The sequence below is a fragment of the Zalophus californianus genome, chromosome 5, assembly GCF_009762305.2.
Source record: "Zalophus californianus isolate mZalCal1 chromosome 5, mZalCal1.pri.v2, whole genome shotgun sequence".
Lineage (NCBI taxonomy): Eukaryota > Metazoa > Chordata > Mammalia > Carnivora > Otariidae > Zalophus > Zalophus californianus.
In genome coordinates this window covers 72,521,064-72,531,751 of record NC_045599.1, presented here as the reverse complement: position 1 = coordinate 72,531,751, position 10,688 = coordinate 72,521,064, and the positions used below count along the sequence as shown (strand labels likewise).

The 10,688-nt window shown below is 37.1% G+C and overlaps 1 protein-coding gene across 2 annotated transcripts in view; it reads left to right on the top strand.

Annotated features, from left to right (window-relative positions):
- KIAA0825 (KIAA0825 ortholog) overlaps positions 1 to 10,688 on the top strand; it is a 414,781-nt gene that overhangs the window by 367,860 nt on the left and 36,233 nt on the right. The window lies entirely within an intron of this gene.

Genomic DNA, 10,688 nt, shown 5'->3' with positions numbered 1-10,688 from the left:
CATTTACTTCCTTTTTTTTACAGTATATTTAAACATCTGATCACCCTCTAGATGTCTTTACCCAATATATGTCTTCAGTTTAATTGCAAAATTTGAAATGCTTTCTTAAAATCATGAATTTTTATTTGTTAAAATTAATCATGATATCACTTGATTAATCATAGAGATCTTTCATAGTGAGAGCTATTAACATTTTTAAGTGGATTATAACAAATTGTTCACTGTAGTTGCTTTTGTAACTTTTAGTTCTGTATATTATTTTGTCCTCCAAGGTAAAATGACAGAGTGAGCATATTGCATAAAAACCAAGATCATCACTCTTTCACTGCCTATCACTCTGTTTATGCTTAACCAAGCATTTATTTATTAGTTCTTAATGGTAAGGGCTACAAGGTTACTACACCTGAGAGAAAAATCTGTAAGACAGGCTTTCTAATTAATCACTGGGAGGGTTCAGGAAGGTCTAGCTATTTCTGTAAACTGAAGCATTTATGCACTCTATTGCAAGTGTTGATCACGAAAATGGCAGGTAATGCTTTATTTCTCGAAGTTTCTGTACTTCTATTAGAAATAATGAACGCTTTACATGTCTCTCTGTGTGTACACATGGATGCCATTATTAAAACCAGGGCCTTTGTTCAGCTGAGGACAGATGGGGACAGTTGTAAAACAGAACAGCAGTACTGGTGTCTTAGGAATGATACTAAAATGCCACCCACAATGCTGTGAATTGAAGACTCCCATCTCAGAACAAAGGCTCTGAGACACAGCAATCAAGAGCAGGCTGGCTCAGTCCACAGGGCATGCGACTCTTGATCTTGCAGTTATGAATTCAAGCCCCACATTGAGTGTAAAGTTTATTTAAAAAAAAAAAGAGAGAGAGAGAGAGACACTATTTTGGGGCACCTGGCTGGCTCAGTCAGTAGAGCATGTGACTTGGCATAGAACTTAAATAAAAAGAAGAGAAAAAAATAGAGCAACAGCTCCGGTTGGTCAGGAGTTAGCATATCCAGGACCATTTGTGGCTAGTCAAGTCAGCTGGAGCACTGTTCCATATTAGTTAATTGTACTGAGCTCAAAAACAAAAACTACAATGAAACTTGCAGTCATGCTTCATGTGCAATGATGATGAAACTCACGGTGTTGGGGCTCTTTCCCAGACGGATCTGAGTCACCGGGTTCTATTGCACCAACTTTTAGATGAAAAGGCACCAACTTTTGCCATACTTATAAGTCTGTTTGGGAACTCACACTCCTTCCCAGTCCTTGGCATCTGCTTTGGTGTGTTTGCTGGTGCAGAAGCCTCTACAACCAGAAACAAAGAGCATTGACATTGCAGATATTACTAGCCTGTTCCTCCTGTCTCTAGGAATGCCCTGACATTGGCAGAAATAACCACCTAAGCTACACGGTTGGCATAATTTACCTCTTAAGCATAGTAATATTCACTTTCTAAGCCCAGTATATGCAAACAATAGAGAGATGTGTCCTCCCCTTCCTCTGTTCATGTAGCAGAGCAAGCCAAGACCTCTAATATTCCACATAAGCTACCCTTATGATATTTCTCTTTTTCCTTTCCTCCATCTCTCCCCATTTCTACAATCCTTACATTCATATTTTAGTTGCAAGAGATGGAACAAACAGTAGCCTTTCAGTGTTCAGCAGCTATGTAGATGCTTGCTTACTCCTGCATATGCCAAGAACAAAGCTGTGGGCACTGAGACCCTACTGCATGTTATTAAAGAAAGGCACCTTACCCAATGGCCATTGCTTCCTGTCCTTGTATTGACCAAGGATTCTATGGGTCACCCTCATAGGCTTAAGCACCTGTTCTCATTTTTAGGTTTTATAGATCATGTTTTGGCAAAATAGTTTTTATACAGATAGTGCTATAGTTTATTAAGAGGAACAATCTCTAAAAACTCAAAGAAATTGATCATTTAAGGTCCTGGGAAATAGTAGATATAAGGAGTGATGGAAGTGCGCTCTACAAGTGGGGAATATAGCAAGGGAGAACAAATCGAGAAGAGGAGTTTCTATGAAAGGAAGCAGAATGACAAAGAATAGGAGCAGGAAATAATAGTTATTCTGGTATAGGAATTTTTTTTTTTCTTTATAGGTTGGTTTAATTTGGTAAATGGTAGAATGATATGTGTAACTTCATCCAGGTCAGAGGTCAGTGGTCATGAGTTCAAGTTCCAGTTCTGTTTTATTTAGACTGTTCCATACTGGCAGAGTAAATTCCAGCAGCCTGAAAGCAGCCCTCCTACAAAGTTGCAGTTGCTGGCCATTGGTGGCCAGCCTGCAGGGCACAGAAATGGTAAGGGGCTCTGAGGGGCCATGGGCAGATTTTTAACAGCATCTCCCACCATTGGCATTAAAGTTACCCATCAGTAAAATCATTAGGTACTAATGCAGCCACATCCTGTTAAAGTAGAAAAGGCTTCAAGAAGAGAGCTATAAATTGATGACTGACTGGTCAAATTAAATTTGTCTGAGGTGCTATAAATAATAATCATACTTTTAAACATTAATTTTACACAAATATGTATTATGACTATAGCATATATGTGTTTCTATTGATTCTCAAATATTTCAAATTGCATAATTTTTTTAAATTTTAGTAATTTTTTTGTTCTACATTGATAATATGAAATAAATTCAAAATCTGTATTAGAACCTATTGGATTTTAAATAGAAGTCTTTGATGCTACATTTATGTATTTATTTATACCTTATGTTGTCTAGAACAAGACTGACAGTAATAGTCACACATATGCTCCAGATCATAACCCAAATTCTTTCACAGGGAAAAGAAATCAAATTCAGGGATTTAGAAAATTAGTTTAAAGAAACTGGACTCAGTCAACAGAAAGGGGAACGATCTGATTTGTCCTCATACAGAAATGGGTATGAATTTTACCTGTGCTGTTTTGCCCCATGACTTTGAGTAAGTCACTTTATCTCTCTTAGTCTCAACTTTTTTATCTCCAATTTAGAGAATGAGACCCCACAGAGCTATAAGGAAGATTTGGTAGAATGATGTTCAGACAGTACCCCAGTCCTGATGTATAGTACATATACTCAGCTAAGTATCGTATAGTACATATGTATAGTATAGTATATACTAGTATAGTATATGTATACTCATACTGTATAGTATATATACTCAGCTAAGTATAGTATATATGTATACTTACGTATAGTATATATACCCAGCTAAGTATCGTATAGTACATATGTATAGTATAGTATATACTAGTATAGTATAGTATATGTATACGCATACTGTATAGTATATATACTCAGCTAAGTATAGTATATATGTATACTCATGTATAGTATATATGTATAGTATATAATATACTATATATGTAGTATATATACTTATACTGTATAGTATATATACTCAGTTAAGTTTAGTTTAGGACCCAGGTGAATACATGGCAAAAAATGTAAGACTGAAGTAATTAGATGTTTTGTTTTGTGATACAGATATTAAATGTGAAGGAGTTGAGAGTCCCCGAGAGCTGAAGTAATCAGAGAAGATTTTGTAGAAATTTAACAAGGGTCTATAAATATGGAGAGGATTAAAAGAGTGTCTTACTTAGTCTGTTTGGGGGTGCTATAACCAAACACCATAGACTGGGTGGCTAATAAACAACAAACAATTGTTTCTCAAAGTTTTAGGAGCTGAGAAGTACAAGATCATGGCACCAGCAGATTTGGTGTCTGCTGAGAAGCCACTTTCTGGGTCACAGAGAGCTGTCTTCTTACTGTGTCCTCCTATAGTGGAAGGAACAAGGGAGTTCTCTGAGATCTTTTTTATAAGGGCACTAATCCCATTCACGAGGGCTCCATCTTTATAACTGTTCACCTCCCAAAGTTCCCACCTCCAAATACCATCACATCAGGGATGAGGTTTCAATGTATGAATTTTGGGAGAATGCAAACATGCAGGCTATAGCAGGGAGTAAGGCAAAACCTTGCTAGGTGAAAGAACATGAGCAGAAAGAGAGACATGAGTGAGTAATGGCAAGTGAGGAGGTGAAGTTGATCAGTTCCAGGTTATCCTGCTTCCACCTGACAGTGACAGGAGAGGCTCTCGGGGGATGGGTTTGGAGACAGACAAGTCACTTCATTTTGGAGTTCTAAGATTTGACATAATAAGATGTTTCACAAAGAATATGTCTCATGCAGCTAGAGATGGGGGATTGGTATTCCGAGGAGGCTACAGAGTTGGAGGTCACCAGCCTCATAGTGATAGTTAAACCCAGTGAGCTCTCAATGAAAGAGAGGAAAGAGCACAGACCGAAAACTGAGTTTGTGGAGGATACTATCTAGATATAGGGTGGAAAGCAGAAGCAGCCCAATCGAAAATAAACCCACCAAGAGGGGTGGTCAGAATAATTAGGAGAAAAGCTAGGATAGTGGTGTGGAGGCCAATGAAAGAATGACCTTCAGCAAGAGGGGGTGGCTGGAAGCCAGGGGAGGGCAAAGAAAGGAGACGGTTTATGAGTGGCTGTTCCTCCCTTAGAAGAATGAAACCAGTAGATCCAAAGTGAGGAGCTCTGGAAGGAGAACCATTGTTTTCAGAAGAACACTGACCATCTGTTCTGCTTGTATTGGTTTTGCCTTTCCCTTGAGTTTACTTGTGCAGATGATCTTCTTTCTGCTCCTCCTTATCTCCTACCTCCACATCCCCATCCCTAGACTCAACACCTTTTTTTGTGCTTTGCCGGAAACAGCCTCTTCTCTTCACCCTTGGAACAAATGGGACAGACTAAATCTTTAAGACGAGACTTTACAACGTACTAAGAGACAACCGAAGAAATAAACAGGAGGCAGTACAGAATATGGACTCTCCAGAACTAGACCATCTTTTTTTCAAACCCAGCCTCTCCCATTCAGTAGTTTCATAACCTTTGCAAGTTACTCAATCTATCTGTGCCTTGGTTTTCTAGTCTGAAAAATGGGAGTAATAATAGTACATATTTCATAGGGTTATTGTGAGAACCAAGTAGATTTAATATATGTAAAACTCTTAGATGAGTGCCTGGTACATTTAAAGTGTGATGTAATTATTTGCTATTAAATTAAATAAATACAGAATAAAAAGAATTGAAAGAGCAACGTACATGTTTGAAAGTATAAATACTAGAGCCAGACTGCCTGGGCTCAAATCCCTGCTCTGTTTACTAGTGTGTAACTTTGGACAAATTACTTAACTTCTCTGAGCCTCAGTTTCTTTAGATATAAAATGTGATATAATATTAACTACTTCATAATTGTGATGACTGGATGAATCAATTCATTGAAGTGCTTAGTAAGTACTGAATAATTAATAGCCATTATTATTAGCTCTGTGGCTTACCAGTGCAGTTCTCTGACCACCAGGGATCATGGGTGTGGTCCCATGTCACACCTGATACAGACAGACAAGCTTCCCATGGGTCCTGGCAGTCTACCATGGTAGATAGAGCTTCTTCCATGTCTTTATCTCTTTACCAGAAGCAGGATACATCAACCACCCATTCTTTCACCTACCTAAGCCTATTCAGATTTCCTTTCTGTGGTGACTGTGTTGCTAACCTCACCCTTCAGATGAACTTCTCAAACCAGCTGGGCCAGGGTGCTTTCTCATAGAAAACATTTTTTATTTTTATTTTTTTAAAAGATTTTATTTATGTGAAAGAGAGAGAGTGCGCACATGAGCAGAAGGAGCGGCAGAGGGAGAAGCAGCCTCCCCACTGAGTATGGAGCCTGATACGGGGCTCGAACCCAGGATCCTGAGATCATGACCTGAGCTGAAGCTAGAATCTTAACCGACTGAGCCACCCAGGTGCCCCTAGAAAACATTTTTAATATAATCACCTGCACTTAGCATTCATTTCACAAAGTGCAAGCACAATTATAAAATGAAGACAACAGAGTCAAAACAGAAGAGAAAGAGAGAGGAATTTTGTTACAGGAATTTAAAGGTCATGTCTCTAAAAAGTCTCTTCTCTAAAAGCAGACACACACAGGAAAGCCAATTCCACATCTAAAAAGTCTGGAAATGTTTTTTATGGCAGAGTTGGGGCTTTTCAGGTCAGGGACAGTGTACCTGTGGGTAAGGAAATCTTGCTGTAGCTGGGTTCTGAAACTAGCTGCATCTGCCCAAAACCACCATTTCTTGCACTGATGTCTGTGGGGTGGATGGCAGGTAGCTCCAGCCTAATTTAACCATTCTGCCACTCGCACAGACAAGGGTCGTGCAGAAAAAGTTCTTGTCAGCTGGATAAAGAACTGCCTTTATACACCAAACATTTGGATGTTTCAGCTTGCAGATGCTGTGCAATCAGTAAGTGTCCATATGAAGATAACTTTAAATAGTCACTTTCTCAAAATAACAATCTATAAAACATAAATAGTAAATTTCTTTTTACCATAAAAGAAAATTAGATTATCAGAAATAGAGGCTATAAGTCATATGTTGTACGTCTGAACTTTTTATGTACCATAATAACTAATCACTTGGCTATCAGGGCACTGGGGAAATTACAATAAATTATATTTTGTGGGGTATGCACCACATGAATGAAGCCAAGAATATTATAGTAGTGACCTTCACCTTGTGTGATGTCATAGAAAAAAATGATGCTGCCTAATAACTTCATAGGATTAATTAGTTTCAGAGAACACACAAGAGGCAGCGATGTCACAGAGCTTTATTTTCTTTCCCGTGGGAAGTTGGGCTAATAAAAAATGAAAAACATTCCAAGTGGCTAAGTAAGAAAGAAGAGTTGCCTACTTAGAAGGAAATGCTTTAGTGCTGTCCCCTTAGAAGGCCTAGTTCTCTTTCTCCATAAGCTGCAAATCTTACTGTTTTCTTGTGCATCTTTTACTACCGATTTGGGAATCCCTGAAATGACCATTGTTTCCAAAACCTTCTCTGAGGATGGGTTTTTTAAATTTACTAAGGAACATGAATCCATTTAATCAGATAAGGACCTCTGCAGATAGGGAGACATTTATCTGTATAAAATATGCAGCTTTGTTTGGTCTTGTCACTTGGTTCCCCAGTGGGGGTGGAGGTAAAGTTTCCACCAGTCATGCTGATTTCAGATGAATAGGGTTGCTGGTGTCAAAGATGGGCTGCAGCTTTCCACTGGCATCTGGGGTACAGAAGGCTAATTCTTCTGAATAGAGCCATTGATGATTACATTTTGGAGAAACTTAATCAGAGTAATTAGGCTTTAATTCTTATAAAAACTTAGAATTAATTGGATCTTTTATATAACTTTTCTTGTTTGATTTAAAGTACCATATAGGTTACAGAAACTTAAATATGGATTTAATTAGAATTGTTTTATGATTTTAATGAGTCTTAGAAGTCTTTTGATGAGCAGCTTGTATAATTATGGTATTTAAAATGATTGGGTAAATACATACTTTTATAATTTACCTTTCAGGAAACTATATTTTTTTGAGGCTATTTTTTGCATGATGAATTGTTTCATTTTATATTCAGGTTTTGTGGGGATGGGTGCTTAGCCCTATCCCTAATCACCTAAATGTTTTCTCTCTGGAATGAAATTAAACTTTCCTAGAATCAAAAGTATCAGGCAATAGCCCAATACTACAGTTAAATTTAATCACAGAAATATTTTTGTTTTTATCATAAAGAAGACTGAATTACTAGTAAAACTTTTAGCTGGGGATTCAATTTTCCTCCATAATCAGGTACAAACAAGTTATCTGAAGACAAGCTCTTTTTCTATAGAAAAAAGGTAATTTTAGGCAAATGACTTGAAATTTTTTTAAAAATGAAATGCAGCATTGAGTTGTCAACTTTTTAATGCACTGTCAAAACAACTGGAAATGAGTACTTCCAATAAACCTGAAAAAATTTTAAATTAGAATTTTCTCCTCTTTGAGTAGGCCCCATTCAAACCTACACTAAATCACATAGCTAGCATTTGATATTTTTTTCTGATGATTTTTTAAAAAATATTAAATAAGTAATATTAGGACATATGTTTCATTTTCCATTTTTAATGACATTATTATGTTATGTCCTTATGTTCTATCCTTTACTTTCCAGGTTAGGGCAAATTACTTATATTGCTTGAAAATCTATCAGTGCTGTTCACCATATCACAAGAGTATAGGAGAAAAACCATATAGTCATTGCAATAGATGTAGAAAGGCCTTTGACAAAACCTTTTCATGATAAAAACTCTCAGCGTAATAAAAGAATAAAAGAATAAAAGCAAACTTATTCAACTTGATTAAAGGCCCCTGTGAAAAACCTATAGCTAATATCACACTCAAAGATCAGGAACAAGGCAAGGAAGTTTTGGTTTTTTTTTTTTTTTTTTTTTCAGATTTTATTCACCTATTTGTCAGAGAGAAAGAGAGAGCATGAGTCGGGGGAGGGGCAAAAGGAGAAACAAGCTCCCTGCTGAGCAGGGAGCCCGATGCAGGACTCGATCCCAGGACTCTGGGATCCTGACCTGGGCCAAAGGCAGATGCTTTTTTTTTTTTTTAATTTTTTATTGTTATGTTAATCACCATACATTACATCATTAGTTTGTGATGTAGTGTTCCATGATTCATTGTTTGTGCGTAACACCCAGTGCTCCATGCAGAACGTGCCCTCTTTAATACCCACCACCAGGCTAACCCATCACCCCACCCCCCTCCCCTCTAGAACCCTCAGTTTGTTTTTCAGAGTCCATCCTCTCTCATGGTTCGTCTCCCTCTCCGACTTACTCCCCTTCATTCTTCCCCTCCTGCCATCTTCTTCTTCCTCTTTTTTTTCTTAACACATATTGCATTATTTGTTTCAGAGGTACAGGTCTGTGATTCAACAGTCTTGCACAATTCACAGCGCTCACCATAGCACATACCCTCCCCATCGAAAGGCAGATGCTTAATGGGACTAAGCCACCCAGGCTCCAGGCAAGGATGTCTTTTATTTAATGTTTACTGACGGTCCTGGCCAGTGCAATTAGACAAAGGAAATAAAAGGGATGCAAGTGGGAAAGGGAGAAATAAACTATCCTTATTTGTAGATGACATGATGGTATAGATATACAACCATAAGGAATCCACAAAATAGCTACTAAATCTAATGAGTAAGTTTAGGAAGATTGCAGGATATAAGGTCAAAATGAAAACCAGCATTTCTATATACAAATAACAAATTAGTAACCATGAAAAAATTTTAAAATCTCCACTTAGAATATAAAAGATAGGGCGCCTGTGTGGCTCAGTTGGTTAAGCAACTGCCTTCGGCTCAGGTCATGATCCTGGAGTCCCGGGATCGAGTCCCACATCCGGCTCCCTGCTCCGCGGGGAGTCTGCTTCTCCCTCTGACCCTCTTCCCTCTCGTGCTCTCTATCACTCATTCTCTCTCTCTCAAATAAATAAATAAAATCTTAAAAAATAAAAAAAATAAAAGATACTCAGGAATAAATTTTTTAAAAGATGTGCAAGACCTGAACACTAAATCCTCTAAATCTCTAAATTCTCTAAGTTCTCTGATCTCTAAATTGTATGCAATCCCAATTAAAATCCAAACAACATTCTTTGAAGAAACTTACATGATTTAAAATTTATATTAAAAGGTAAAGGGCTCAGAATACGCAAAACAATTTTGAAAAAGGAGGATGAAGTTGAAGGCATTTTATCACATGGTTTGAATATTTAGTATAAAGCTACAGATCAAGACCATGTAAATCTCACATAAGAATAGGCATATATGAAAATGGATAATAATGAGTCCAGAAATTAATTCATACTTACATGATCAATTCATTTTTGAGAAAGACACCAAGGCAATCCAATGGTGAAAAAGTAATCTTTTCAAAAAATGGTACTAGACCAACTGGGTATCTGTATGGGGTAAAATATTAGCCTCATCCTTACCTTCCATAAAGATTAACTCAAAAGGAGCCTTAGGCCTAAATACGAGAACCTAAACAACTAAACTTCTGAAGAAAAGAAAAAGAGAAAATCTTTGTGACATTATTAAATAACATAAAAGAAGCACAAATTGTGAAAGAAGAAATAAAGCTAAAATGGACTCTCATCAATATTAAAAACTTTTGTTCTTCCAAAAGGACAGTTAAGAAAACAAAAAAGCACACCAAATCTAGAAAGAAATTTTCACAGAACATTTCTGACAAAAAGCTTGAATCCAGAATATATAAAGAATTCTTACAACTCAATAAGAAAAAGACAACTACTTTTTTAAAACGGGGGAAAGATGTAAACAGACACTTTACCAAAGATGATATACAGATGGCAAGTGAACAGATAAAGATATTCAACATCACTGGTTATCAGGGAAATGTAAATTACAACCACAGTGAGCTACTAATACATACCTACTAGAATGGCTAAAATTAAAAGGATTGACAATAGTAAGAGCTGATATGGATGTGGAGCTTCCAAACATTGCTGGTAGGAATGAAAAATGATTACAGCCATTTTGGATAAGAATCTGAAAGTACTTCATAAAGTTAAACATACATATTTACCATAGAACCCAGCTATTCCACTATAGGTATTTTACCCAAGTGAAGTAAAAACAAATGTCCACACAAAGATGTTGCTGCAAATGTTCACAGCAGCATTATTCATAAGAGCCAAAAGAGAAGCAACCCTAAAGTCTATCAACCGTTGAACGGATTATCAAA